Raw genomic sequence first — 13,671 nt, 5'->3', positions numbered from 1 at the left:
TACAGTGGTCAAAACGGAATGGTACTGGCAAAAGGATAGATATATTAATCAATGGAACCTAACTGAGTATTCAGGACCCTCACATCTATTGCTAATTGATTTTTAAAATTTTATTTTATTTTACTTTTTGAGACACTGGGGGCCAGGGAATGAACCTGGGATCTCATATGTGAGAAGCCAGTCCTTCAACCACTGAGCCACATTGACTTCCCTGAGTTGGTTTTTTCATTTGTTTTGCTTGTTGTTTGTTCATTTTTGTTTGTTTTCAGGAGGCACAGGATCCAAACCAGACTTCCCATATGGGAGATGGGCACTCAACCACTTAAGCCACTTCTGCTTCCCCAATTGATTTTTGACAAGGCTGCCAAGTCCACTCATTTGGGAAAGAATAGTCTCTTCAACAAATAGTGCTGGGAGAACTGGATATGCATATGCAAAGAATGAAAGAGCACCCCTATCTCATGCCATATACAAAAATGAATTCAAAATAGATCAAAGGCCTATATATAAGAGCCAGAATTACTGAACTCCTAGAAAAAAATATAGGGAAGCATATTCAGGATCTTGTATTAGGCAATGGTATCTTAGACTTTACACTCAAAGCACAATGACAGAAAAAATAGATAAATATGAACTCAAAAGCTTCATTACAAAGACTTTGTCACAAAAGTGAAAAGACAACCTACTCAATGGGAGAAAATATTTGGAAACCACATAGCCAATAAGGGTTTAATATCCATAATACATAAAGAAAGCCTACAACTCAACAATAAAAAGACAAATAACCCAAATTTTTAAATGGGCAAAAGTCTTATATAGAAACTCTTATAAAGAGGTAATACAATTGGGGGTAGAGAATGGTTTATTATAAAGGTTTTGAAATGGATGTTGGTGGCAGTATAATTGACAGCACTGAAATATGTATGTGAATGTAGTTGAAAGGAGAAGTTTTGGGTCATGCATGTCATTAGAATGAAAGTGAGAAGATAAAACATGGGACTAATAACAAAGAGAACCTGTCCTGGATGATGGTCTGGGGTTAATAGTACAAGTGTAAGAATGTTCTTTGATGATTTATAACAAATATATGACAATAATGCCAAGTGTTAATAATAGAGTGGTATATGGCAAAAAAAATACACCTAATGTAATCTATGGATTATATTTAATAGTACTATTTTAATATTCTTTCATCAATGGTAACAAAGGTACCACATTAATGCAATATGTCAACAATAGGGTGGTATATGGGAATGTTGTATTTTTTTTACATGACTGTTCTGTAGACTTACAACTTCTCTAAAAAATAATTAAAAATGAATTGGTGTGAAAGTATAAGAAGAGACATTAATGGGGTGATATTAAAACAATGATCCTGTACCTTACCTACTGTTTGCTCTTCCTTCCAGCTTCTAGAATCTGCTCTCCTTCCTTGGCTCAAGTCTCCTTCTGCCATCTTCAAAGCCAGTAGAGTAGGACCTTCAAATCTCTGACTCAGATGCCTCTGCTTCCCTCTTTCACTTTCAATGACCCCTGTGATTACATTGGGCCCATCCAAATAATCTGAGTTCATATTCCTATCTCAAGATCCTTAAAATAATAACATCAGTAAATATTCTATTTAAAGTAACCAATTTACAGGTCCTGGAGATTAGGTTGGGGACATCTTTGGAGGCCATGATTGTGATAACACCTCTGCCCACTTCCTCCCAGGACTTTGGTTTTTAGTAAGCTGTTAGCCTACAAAGACATAAAGACACAGAGATCTGCTATCAGGAACTGAGTGTATCAGACAATCCCTCTACAACAGCAGAGCAGGAATCCCAAAGACCAGCATTACAGCCTGATTGTGTTCGGGCTCTTTGGGGCTAGCTGAACACACTTCAAACTTCAAGGCACTAAATGTATGTTTTGGGTAGGGAAAGGATAAAAGGGAAGAAAAATAAAACTAAAGAAACCCGTCCATTCAAAATAAGAAAGCCCAACAAAAGTCCCAAGCACTTGAAGAACTGAAATGCTAAATACAGCCAACAGAATCAACAATTGAAACAAAATATTACAGAGGAAATTGATTTTATAGAATGCTTAACAAACAGAAGTACACACTTCTTTGGGGCACTTTGAAATTATACCCTTTGCTCAAGTGCAATTCCTTGATTGTGATTTGGAGGTCTTAAATACACCTTGTAATCTGTTTTTAACAAGCACCTACAGGTGATTCTGGTGCTGATAATAGCAGATAGCTCTTTGGGAAGTATTACTTCTTTTCTGTTTCCTATTAGAATATACAATTAAGCACAAAATACAGTGGACCATAAATAAACATTTACTGAATTGGGATGTACTTAAATCATCTTTCACTTCATTTTTCTTTCATATTCTGTTTACTATTTTCCTTCTGAGTCACCATTAGCTCTTCCTCTCCGTTTTTTCCTCTGTGTATTTCCTGCTACATATTGTGGCCAGAAATGAGTTCAATACCTAAAAGAGGAAGAGTTTTTATCTCGTGAGAAGCTCCATGAGAACAGTGAGGTTGTTGGCTTTAGTGTATAGAATCTCTATTCCCAGCCTCACCAGACAATAAGGCTTAGAATCACCTGGAATGTGTGAGCACTGCCACAACCAGTGCATGATTTTCCTTCATGAAAATAATTTACACCTGGGTTTTAATCTATGCTCCCCAGTCTTTCTCACTTCATTGCACAGTGCGCCTCACGAAGGGATAAACTAAGGGTCTTTGGGTTTTCAATAGAGACCACTGCTAAATGATTCTTTTGCTTTATGTGGAGAGACTGAATGCACACCATGGACAATGGCTGGACCACATTTAAAAATCCAATCCTGACCTTCTATCAGCAGCAACCAGAGCAGGAAACACTGTCCTGTTATCTGCAGCAACCTATCCAGGAAATTAACTACTATCTACAACAAGGGCTCAGTTTTGTCTGAAGTATCCATGAGGCTGTGTGTGGCCTCAGTCTGTTGGCCCACGCCAGGCCAGAAAGTTCTCCTCAGTTCTGAATGACTTAGTATCTCCAGCTGTGTGTGCAGCCCATTTGCAGCAGATTGTGAAGCCATTGGCTAGGAAACTCTGCCCTCGACAGCAGCCTGGTGGCCCATCAGATTATGACCAACTGTTATGACCAATATTTTAGCATGTCTCATGTTCAGCAACAACTGTCATCCATTCTTTTATGACTTATTACCACCCTCAAATTCATGCTTCAATTATTTACTGTGTATTTGTGGCAGATCTAGACACTGTCCAGATCCCACTTCAGGAAAGGACTTGTGGCCTGCTCGAGAGAATGTGGTCATCTGACAAACCTCCAGCTGCAGCCATAAATGCCTTCAAATCTGCAACATCTTTGCAGCTGAGGCCACACACTTCTTAGAGTGCGCCCAACTCCAAGCAGGAATTGAAGTGCCCCCAACTTCCCAACTGAATAGAACTGATACAAAGTCTATCCAGGTCTGCCCTCTGCAGGACTCCTCTAATGGGCATTTGTTGCTTTGAGGACCACTATTGGGTTGGCCTCAACAGGGAGCTACCTGTCCAATTTTGCTTCCTTCCCTCCTTTCCTTCGGCAAATGCCAGGTCTGCACCATGGTTTGAAGCTTTTTTCTTTCCAATCCTTTCATCTCCTTTATCTTTCACAGGTATTACCCACCAATAAATCTCTTGCACACCTAACTTCATCTCTTATTAACATCTGCTTCTTGGGGGACCAGAAATGACACAGTTGTAGCAGGAGTGGTCAGAGAAACAGATGACAAGGTGGCATGGGGGGTGGATCTTGGAACTATATCACCACAGAGCTGGCAATAAGAATCTCAGCAAGGGAGCTATATGGCACAAGATGGTAGTCTAATTGCTAAGTTTCATTAGTTGCTGACTTGGGAGATTGTTCTAGTGGAACATCTTGCCTTGGTTGATACATTGATTCAGGGGTTTGAAAAGAATAAGGGAACAATGCATCCAAGGACAACAGAATTGGCTGATGGTTATTAATGAGCATTAAATTGCACCATTGGACATATTCACAATTAAGTTACACATCCTACAGAGGGACACCAAAAAGCTGAGGGCAATGACCAAAAACTGAAAACTAAGTGCATAAGCCAGAGGGTCTCTGGTAACTTACGAAAAGGCCCATCTCCTTCAGAGGGAGATCTCAAACACCAAAGAGTAAATACAGGATTTAATAGTTAGATTCCTCAGGCTTCCAAGACAATAGAATGTTCAGAAAACCCAGGTCTATTATTCTAAGGACAGGAAACTGGTTTGAAAAAACCTGGACCCTGACACATGGGTTGGGGACATCCAATGATTTTCACTCCCAGGACTCTTCTAAACCTAGTAACTTCACACCCCTTCTTATTAAGAGCTCTGCCTTCAGAGAAGCCCCTCAACAGCAAGAAAACAGGGGTTCCCCTCAACCCTTCTACACCTTGTCTCTTGGCTGCCAGGCCAATAGTTAAAGTTATGTTGCAGCAAAACCCAGCTGAGAAGTGATGGGCCTGAGAAGGTAGTACAAAGATTCCAGCAGATAGCAGATATGTGCTCAAGGACAAGGATTTGGATGTTTGATCAAAGGGCTGGAGCATGCAATTAGAGGAAGAGATTACTGACAGACCACAAATCCAGGATTATGGCCTCAGGGCAAGGACTCAGCCAAGGAGCCAGGGCATGGTGCAAACTCTCGTGGTTGAGTTTGCAGTTGTTTCTTATGGGTAACAGGTCACTGAAAACACTGTACTGTATTTTTATTATAATAATGATCAAATATAAAGCAAGAGTATCATTTTCACACAGGTCCCATACTGCAGACATCCCCTGAAGTTCACTCTATTGTGAGGTATAATATGCAATGAAATGCAGAAAGTCATTAAAACATGGATTAAAATCCAGGTGTTGAGAAGTGGATATGACTCAACTGACTGAGCATCCTCCTACAACATAGGAGGTCCAGGGTTCAAATCCAGGGCCTCCTGATCCATGTGGTGAGCTGGCCCATATGCAGTGCTGATGCGTGCAGAGCTGGTCCATATGCAGTGCTGATGCGTGCAAGGAGTGCTGTGCCATGCAGAGGTGTCCCCCACATAGGTGGCCCTATGTGCAAGGAGTGCACTCCAAAAAGAGAGCCACCCCATGCAAAAAAAGCACAGCCTGCCCAGGAGTGGTGCCACACACATGGAGAGCTGATGGAGCAAGATGATGCAACAAAAGAAGACACAGATTCCCGGTGCCACTGACAAGAATACAGGCGCACATAGCAGAACACACAGCAAATGGACACAGAGAGCAGACAACTCGGGGTGGTGGGGGAGAGAAATAAATTTTAAAAAAATCTTTTTAAAAAAAATCCAGGTGTAAACAATCTTCTAGAAGGAAATGACACATTCTGGTTACGGATGACCCAGCATTCCACGGTGATTCAGAGGCTCAGCTGTGAGACTGGGGGTAGAGTTTATGTTGCTTCAGCCATCAACTCCTGCATTAGTCTCACAGAGCGTCTCATAGGATCAAACTTTTTCTTCATTTATGTACTGAACTCATTGCTGGCCACAATTTATAGCAGGAAATATAGAGAAAAAGAAATGAGAGGAAGAATTAAGAAGTGATTTAGAAGGAAAATCGTACACAATATATTTTAAAAAGAGACAGCAGGGAAAGAACCTTCTCCTAAATCCAATCAGCAAATAAATATTTATGACTGACTATGCATTTTGCATTGAACTGGATTTTCTAGCAGGAAACACAGAAGAGTGCCATCTGCTGATCAGCCCCTGAATTACCTGCAGGGGCTCTGTAAAAACACAGATTACTACAAGCTCCACCCAAAATCTCCCAGTCATAGTGTGTTAAAGGAAACTGCACTTCAGGAAAAAAAAAAAAAAAAAAAAAATTGAGTAGAGATGACACTAAAGATAGTGCATTTGTCTTTTTCAAATTACTCATAAAATTTTCCTGAAATATTTCACGTCTTTGTTGTATTGGCTGTATTTTTACATTATAAATCCTTAAGCTTGGGATTTTTGTTGGGCTTTCTTAGTTCAAATGGGTGGATTTTTTCAGTTTTGTTTTTTTACTTCTCTATTATTCTTTCCCTACCGAGACAAACATTTGGCGCCTGGTAGTTTTGAAGTGTGTTCGGCCAACCCTGGAGGGTCCCAAAAACGATCGTGCTAGTCCCTGGTGCTATGGGACTCCCCCTCTGCTATCACAAGGAATTGTCACTGATCCAGGCAATGAGTCACTGGGCAGCTTAACCCAGTTCCTGATAGTGAGTCTCTCTGCCTGTGCCTTTGTATCCCTGCAGGCTAACAGCTTTCTAAAAGCCAAATTTTCAGTGGAAGTGTGGCCGAGTCAAATCCTTTCTTCGTCCCTTCCCGTGGGGCCAGGTGGGACCTCACGCAGTGAGCCACACTCCATTTTTGTCTGGTATGACTCGTCCTTAGACTTTCTCTGCAGGAGTTGGATGCCTGAATTTCCACTGTAGCCCCCATTTTTGGCCCTGCTCACTATTTTGTATTTCTGCTCCCAGAGACTGATTTGAATATGATAGTTATGGTGACTTTTTCTATTCTTTTTATATACCTGCCTTTTTCATGTGGGCTAGTTTTAATATCTTTATCTTGAATAGCAGATCATAGTTCTGTTTACAAGTCTTGAACATATTGTGAAGGAGGAAAAATGTCTTTATCACATCCTCCTTGATACTTTCTTCATAGGGTCAAAGGCAACTGTTTTCCCCAGACCTGAAATCCTTTTCACGAATCTCAAAACCCTCCCAAATTCCCTGAATTCCTGATAATGTCATAAGTGTGAGGCTCTGTATCAGAAAAGGCTCTCCCTGTCTGACTGGCCTGGCCCTCATTTCCCACACCTTCTCATCTAAGAGTTTTGCAGTTGCTTCCACCTGGTAGCCTTTGCTTCATCATTGAGCTGCTGTTACAAAGAGATAATGTAACCTCTGTAAAAAAAATGCAAATCAAAACCTCAACGTGATACCCCTTCATACCCATTTGGATGGCACTTACTTTCAAAAAATGAAAATGACTAGTGCTGGCGAGGATGTGGAGAATAGGAAAACTCCTACATTGTTAGAGGGATTGTAAATGCTGCAACAAGTGTGTAAATCGGAAAGCTGAACATCAAATTACCTTATGACCTGGCAATTCCACTTCTAGGTATATACCCCAAAGAATTGAAAGCAGGGACTCAAATGAATATGGACATACCAATGTTCACGGCAGCATTATTCACAATAGCCTGAAGGTAAACCACCCAAGTGCCCATCAACAGGTGAATGGACAAACAAAATGTGGTATCTACATGGAATGGAATATTATGCAACCCTAAAAAGGCTGACGTTCTTATGTGAACTACAAACATACATATATCGTACAATCTTGCTTATAAAAAATACATAGAATAAGCAATTTCAGAGAGAAATAGTAGATTACAGGTTTCCAGGAGATGGGGGGAAAGGAAGGGAAAGTTACTGCTTAAGGGGTTCTGAGTTTCTGTTTCAGGAGAGAAAATTTTGAGTTACAGATGTTGGTGATGATAGCACAATATTGTGAATGTATTCAATGCCCCCGAATTGTACATTTGAAATTTGTTAAAAATGGGAAATTTTGAGTTGTATATATGTATTACAGGGAAGAAAAAACAGGGAGGATCAGCTCCATGGGTATCCCCAGTGCAGTGGCACAGAGCTCCACTCTTGGAATCGAATGTGTTGGAGTTGTGTCTTGAAATTCTTGATAATTTTCTTGGCATTTGCGTTTTCTAAGTGAAGTCAATGGGGCTATGGAGCAGGCACCAGGGCTTGGAGTCTGGATGACCAGGTCTGACCTCTGCCCCCCACTTTCCCTCCTCCCTTGGATGGACTCTCAGCCAGCAGCTGCCCACTCCCTGGAGACTTGGGTCCAATCTAGCCCCACCTCTCCCGACTCTGGCCCAGTGACTCTCACCTCCGCAGCGTAAAGAAGAGGATCTGAGTCAGATGCATGACTGCAGTTCTCAAGGTGAAGCATGGTGGCTGTCGTCCCCACCCCAGGCTGAGATGGCCACAGAGCATGCTATGGACAACAGGGTGGAGGCAAGCCCAATGCATTCCCCTGGAGAGTCACTGTCTGCCCTGGGTTGGGTTGGGAGACCTGTGAGAAGGGCAATTGTATGGGTCAATTCCCCAGTCTGGTCAGAAAACAGATTGGCTCAAGCCTCCAGCAGAAGAGACCAGTCTGTGACGGGCCATGTGCTTGCAGAGACCTGGGCTGGGCCTCTGGGCACCGGGGAGGGTCTGCATGTGCCCTGCCATATCCCAGCACCCAAGGGAGTGGGCCATTAATTAGCAAATATAAAACACTTTGACAGTCAAGAGAGATGCTGAAGAGGGGGAGACTTTTCTATTTCAGTACCTTTAATGGCACTTTTTGCCATTTTTGTATTTTGAATAAGGGTACCCACTTTATTATTTTGCACTGGCCCACAAATTAAGTGGCCAATCTTATAAATAGAGAGTAGGTAATATTATTGCCAACTATTGGACTAGGAACTGTCAGGACAGTTAACATATAGAAATCTCATAGTCATGAAAATTCTCTTCCCTCGAAGTAGCAGAGCACAGAGAAATATGTTGTTTCATAGCTCTTATTAATTGTGATCACCAAAAGTAAGTTTCCTTTCACAGTTCATACCACATACTACAGGGATAGCTTGGGAGGATTTTTTAGTGGGGGCAAGTTATGTGCTGGCTTCCTAAACCATTCTAGGTGGTAACTTTTCAGACAAGGTGAGGCGGAAGCCTACTGAAAAGTGACTTCTCAAATACGTGGTTATATTACTATGACATCCTTTGCAAGGAAGAGCTCCACAGATAAAAAGAACCAGGCATTTGAATTCAATTTCTTCAATAAAGCAATTTTTGAGCTGATGAAAATTCACTGTGTATTTAGTTGGGGTTAATTATCTGAGGTTTAGCATTAGGTGCAGAAATAATTTTGTTAATTAAAGACAGAAAGAATAATTTTCAGAAGTTTTGAATTTCTTTTAACTTCTCTTTATCATTAAAATGGCAAAGAATATAATATGAGGCAATATAAAAGTTGCTCAGATCTCTAGTTTGAGGGTTTTTTCTAACTTTCAGAATTGAATCTTATTATTTCCTACCACCAGGAAGGGCAGACTGCAGCAAGCATCCCAGCGGACTCATGAACGGCAGTATGTACCAGTTCCTCACAGTTCTGCTATGACAATGTGAACGGCTCTTGTATTAAATCCCCTACTCGCCGGGGCCCGCGTGGTTCTGCACACAGTGCTTGGCTTCGGGGCTGTGCTGGTGTGTTCCGAAACCTCCTGGTGATGATCTCCATCCTTCATTTCAAGCAGCCGCATTCTCCGACCAATTTCCTGATGGCCTCTTTGGCCTGTGCGGATTCCCTGGTGGGCGCCACCCTGACGCCCTTGAGCACGGTCAGCTCCGTGGAGAGCTGCTGGTACTTTGGAGCCCGGTTTTGTACCCCTCACAGCTGCTGCGACGTGGCCTTTTGCTACTCTTCTGTCTTCCAGCTGTGCTTCATCTCCATCGACAGGTACGTTGCTGTCAGCAAGCCTCTGGTCTACCCCACCAAGTTCACGGTGCCTGTGTGGGGAGTGTGCATCAGCATCTCCTGGGTCCTGCCCCTGGTGTACAGCGGGGCGTGTTCTCCACAGGGGCCAGTGGCAAAGGGCTGGCGGAGGTGGTGAGCGCCCTCAGCTGCGCAGGAGGTCATCAGGTTGTTGTGAACCAAAGTTGGGTGTTGAATGGGTTTTTATCCTTCTTTATACCTACTCTTGTTACGATAATTCTCTATAGTAATATTTTTCTTGTAGCCAGACAGCAGGCTCAAAAGATTGAAAATACTGGGAGCCAAACAGAGTCATCCTCAGAGAGTTATAAATCCAGAGTGGCCAGGAGAGAGAGAGAAAAGCAGCTAAAACCCTGGGAATCATGGTGATAGCACTTATGATTTCATGGTTACCATTGGTGATTCACTTTTTTTTTTGGGGGGGGGGGAGCTTTATAACACCTTCGTATATTTATGGGATACATTCTTTGCTGGTTTGGTTATTATAATTCTGCTCTAAATTCTTTAATTTATGCTCTATTTTGTTCTTGGTTTAGGAAAGCCAAAAAATTTATTTGTTTCTTTTTGTTCCACATTTTTTTAAGGAGGTACCAGGGATCAAATCCCTAGACATTGTATATGGGAAGCAGGTACTCAACCACTTGAGCTACATCTACTCCCCAAGTGGGGAAGTTTATAGGATAGTTCATCAGCCATTAGTTTATTTTTCAAATAATTATAAGCACTAAATTGAGAAATAGAATATTTTCAAAATTATGAATGTATGAAATTTAATATAGGAAATAATAAAAACCTTTCAGTTGGAGAATAATAATATGTCATTTTTTTTAAGTTAGTCAGGAAAAAAAAGTTATGGGTAAGGATCTCCATTAACCACTGTAAAGATATTTACTAAATAACAAATAAAAAGTATTTATATATACAACATGCCTCAATGCTGTGTACACTTTCTCACCTCATGCATGTGTTTCTTTTTTTATAATGCTTGCTTAACTTCTCTTTAAATTTCCAAATGTAGCTTGGTCTCTCTCCACTCTTATTCATTAATATTGCCTCTTTACTTTCTAAAAATAAGAATTATACCATTTAAAGACTGAAAGGATGTAGGGTGTAGGGTTGTAAGTTGGAGGCAAGAGGTTAACATAGTTCCCAGGCTTCTAACTTGCTCATATGACCCGCTACAGTTTGTAGGAGAAAGAGAACATTTGGGAGGGAAAGGTTCTAACTTGGGTTTGGACTGGCCAGAGGGACATAAACTGGAGTTCTCCTGTAGTTAGTTCGACCTCAGTTTCAGCTGAGCAAAGGCTGTGTGCAAAGATGAGCCCTTGGCATTGGCTCAGCACACTGGTGTTTTGGAGCCACAGGAATAAATGAGACTTCCTGGGGAACATCGACCATAATGCCTAGAATGTATCAGACACTCAGTATTGGTTGTGCTAAGTGTGTACAGTGAAACAGAAGGATGGTGGTGTACAGTGAAACAGAAGGATGGTGGAGTCATAACTTCAGAGAGCTGTGTCTACAAAGGAAGAGTAGCCAGATGCACAGGTGGGAAAACAGGCAAAAGTGGTCCTGCAGACACCTTGGGATGAGATCAGTTCACAAAGGAGGGTGCAGCCTACAGAGTTGAATGTTGGAGATGTGTCAAGGAAAATGAAAACTAAGCATTGTTTGTGGTGGTGGGCAGCCAGATCACTGATGACCATGAGTGGGCCTATCCAGGAGGAATGTTAGAGGCAGAATCCAGAGTGCAGAGTTGGTAATGAATGGGTGGAAGGCAAGAGAGACAAGGGGGAAGAATGATTTTTAATGAGTTAAAAAATGGAACAGAAATGCATCATAGCTATCAGGAAATACAGATGAACAGAACTTCCATGTTGTTATTTTTGTCTTGGTTTGTTTTTATCTGTTGTTTTCATCTAGGATTTTAAATAAAAACCAATGAAAAAAATGAGACAAAGATTGAGCTCTGAGTGATAGACTTTTCCTACAAAGGAAGAAACCAATCAAGCAGTTTCTAGGCTCTGACAGGAGGGGGAAGGGAACAGAAAAAGGGCAGGTCTTTTAAAGCCAAGGACCATGCGTTGTCCCGTCCTATATTAGGAAAGCAAAATCCCTGAGGGTTGCTAACTGGCCAATGATTTCTGGGCTCACTGGATGGGCAGGTCCCCAGCTGACTGGAGGTGTCTGCAATCCTACGTGGGTGCCTCCCTCCACATTGTGGCATTGTTTCCTCTTGCTGCTGAAAGAAATCAGCACAAACTTTGTGGTTTAAAGCAATGCAAATGTATTATCAAACAGTTCTCCAGGTCAGAAATTTGAATGATTCTCACTGGGTTGAATTCAAGGTGTCGGCAGAGCTACAGTCCTTCTGGAGTCTCTAGGGGAAACTCTTATTTCCTTTTCCTTTCCCAGCTTCTAGAGGCTGTGGGCATTCCTTGGCTCCTGGCCCCTTCCTCCATCTTCAAAGCCAGCAGAGTAGGATCTTCAGACCCCTCTCTCTGACTCAGACCTGTCTCTCCTGCTTGCCTCTTCCACTTGTTTTGTCCCCTCTGATTACACTGTGCCCATCCAGATAACCAAGGACCATCTCCCCACCTCAAAATCCTTAATTTTGTCACATTTGCAAAGACCTTTTCCATTAAAAAAAAAAAAAAAGGATATTTACAGGTTCTGGAGATTAGGATGTGGCTATCTTTGGGGGGACCATTCTTCTGCCTGCCACCTGCTTTTGCTTCTCACACAAATGCCTGTCTCTGGGTGGAGCACCCGGCAGGTCTACACAGTGAGAAGGAAGAACACCCCTGGCAGAAGCTGAAAAGAAGCTGAGAAATTAAACCTCCAAATTCTTAAGACCAAAGATTCAGTTCAGGTAAAAAAAAATATATATATATATTAAAGATTATAAATAGATGCAATCAGATCAGTTTCTTCCTTCTTCCACCTTTACCTCCCAGACAAGATAAGAAATTTCAATAGGACTTTCAGTCAAGATGGCACATTTTGGATCATTCATCAACCCCTGTGTTCCAAACACACAGAAAGGGAAGGCAACTTAAAAAAAAGAAATAGTAACCGTCAGTTATAAGCTCATCTCTGGAGGCAATAAAAGAGAAACCAAACTGTGAGCAGGAGAGCTATCAGGGGCCTCGTGCTTTGCAGGTCCGGGAGCTGCAGTGGAATCCAGGAGCACTGACTCCTGCAGGGCCCGGGGGTCTGAGGATGCTGCACACCAGCCAGAAATGCTGGGACAGGGGCGAGGTCCTCACCCACAGCACACAGGAGGGGGTGTGGAAAGAAAATGAACTGCCCCATTTCCACCCAGCACTGCTGCTTCTGAACCTGGACCCAAGCTCCGCCTCTGTCTCCATAAAACCTCCTCCCCTGCATCTCTGTGTCTCCATCCTGCTTCTCTTTTCTCTTACATGGACACCAGGCATTCTGGATTAGGATCTACCCTAAGGCAGTTTGGTCTCATAACTAATCACATCCTCAAAGGCCCTATTTCCAAATAAGGTCATATGCATAGGACCGGGATTAGGACTTGAACATGGCCACAGATCAATCCACAAAACAGAGGGCGGCAGACTTGGCCCAGTGGTTAGGGCATCCGTCTACCACATGGGAGGTCCGCGGTTCAAACCCCAGGCCTCCTTGACCCGTGTGCAGCTGGCCCATGCACAGTGCTGATGCACGCAAGGAGTGCCATGCCACGCAGGGGTGTCCCCCATGTAGGGGAGTTCCATGCTCAAGGACTGCCTCTCATAAAGAAAGCCGCCCAGTGCGAAGGAAGGTGCAGCCTGCCCAGGAATGGTGCCGCATACACGGAGAGCTGACACAACAAGATGATGCAACAAAAAGGAAACACAGATTCCTGTGCCCCTGACAACAACAGAAGCGGACAAAGAAGGCACAGCAAAATAGACACAGAGAACAGACAACCGGGGTGGGGGGGAAGGGGAGAGAAATAAATAAATCTTTAAAAAAAAATTCACAAGACTGACATGGTAGTCTCATGTTCTCTACTAGCTT

At 42.5% G+C, this 13,671-nt stretch overlaps 1 pseudogene; it reads left to right on the top strand.

Annotated features, from left to right (window-relative positions):
- Positions 1-5,415: 5,415 nt before the first annotated feature.
- On the top strand, positions 5,416-10,248 carry LOC101415738 (trace amine-associated receptor 6-like; annotated as a pseudogene).
- The last annotated feature ends 3,423 nt before the right edge of the window (positions 10,249-13,671 follow it).

This window comes from Dasypus novemcinctus, chromosome 11 (genome assembly GCF_030445035.2).
Source record: "Dasypus novemcinctus isolate mDasNov1 chromosome 11, mDasNov1.1.hap2, whole genome shotgun sequence".
In the NCBI taxonomy this organism is placed as follows: domain Eukaryota; kingdom Metazoa; phylum Chordata; class Mammalia; order Cingulata; family Dasypodidae; genus Dasypus; species Dasypus novemcinctus.
This window is presented reverse-complemented; position numbering and strand designations above follow the sequence as displayed.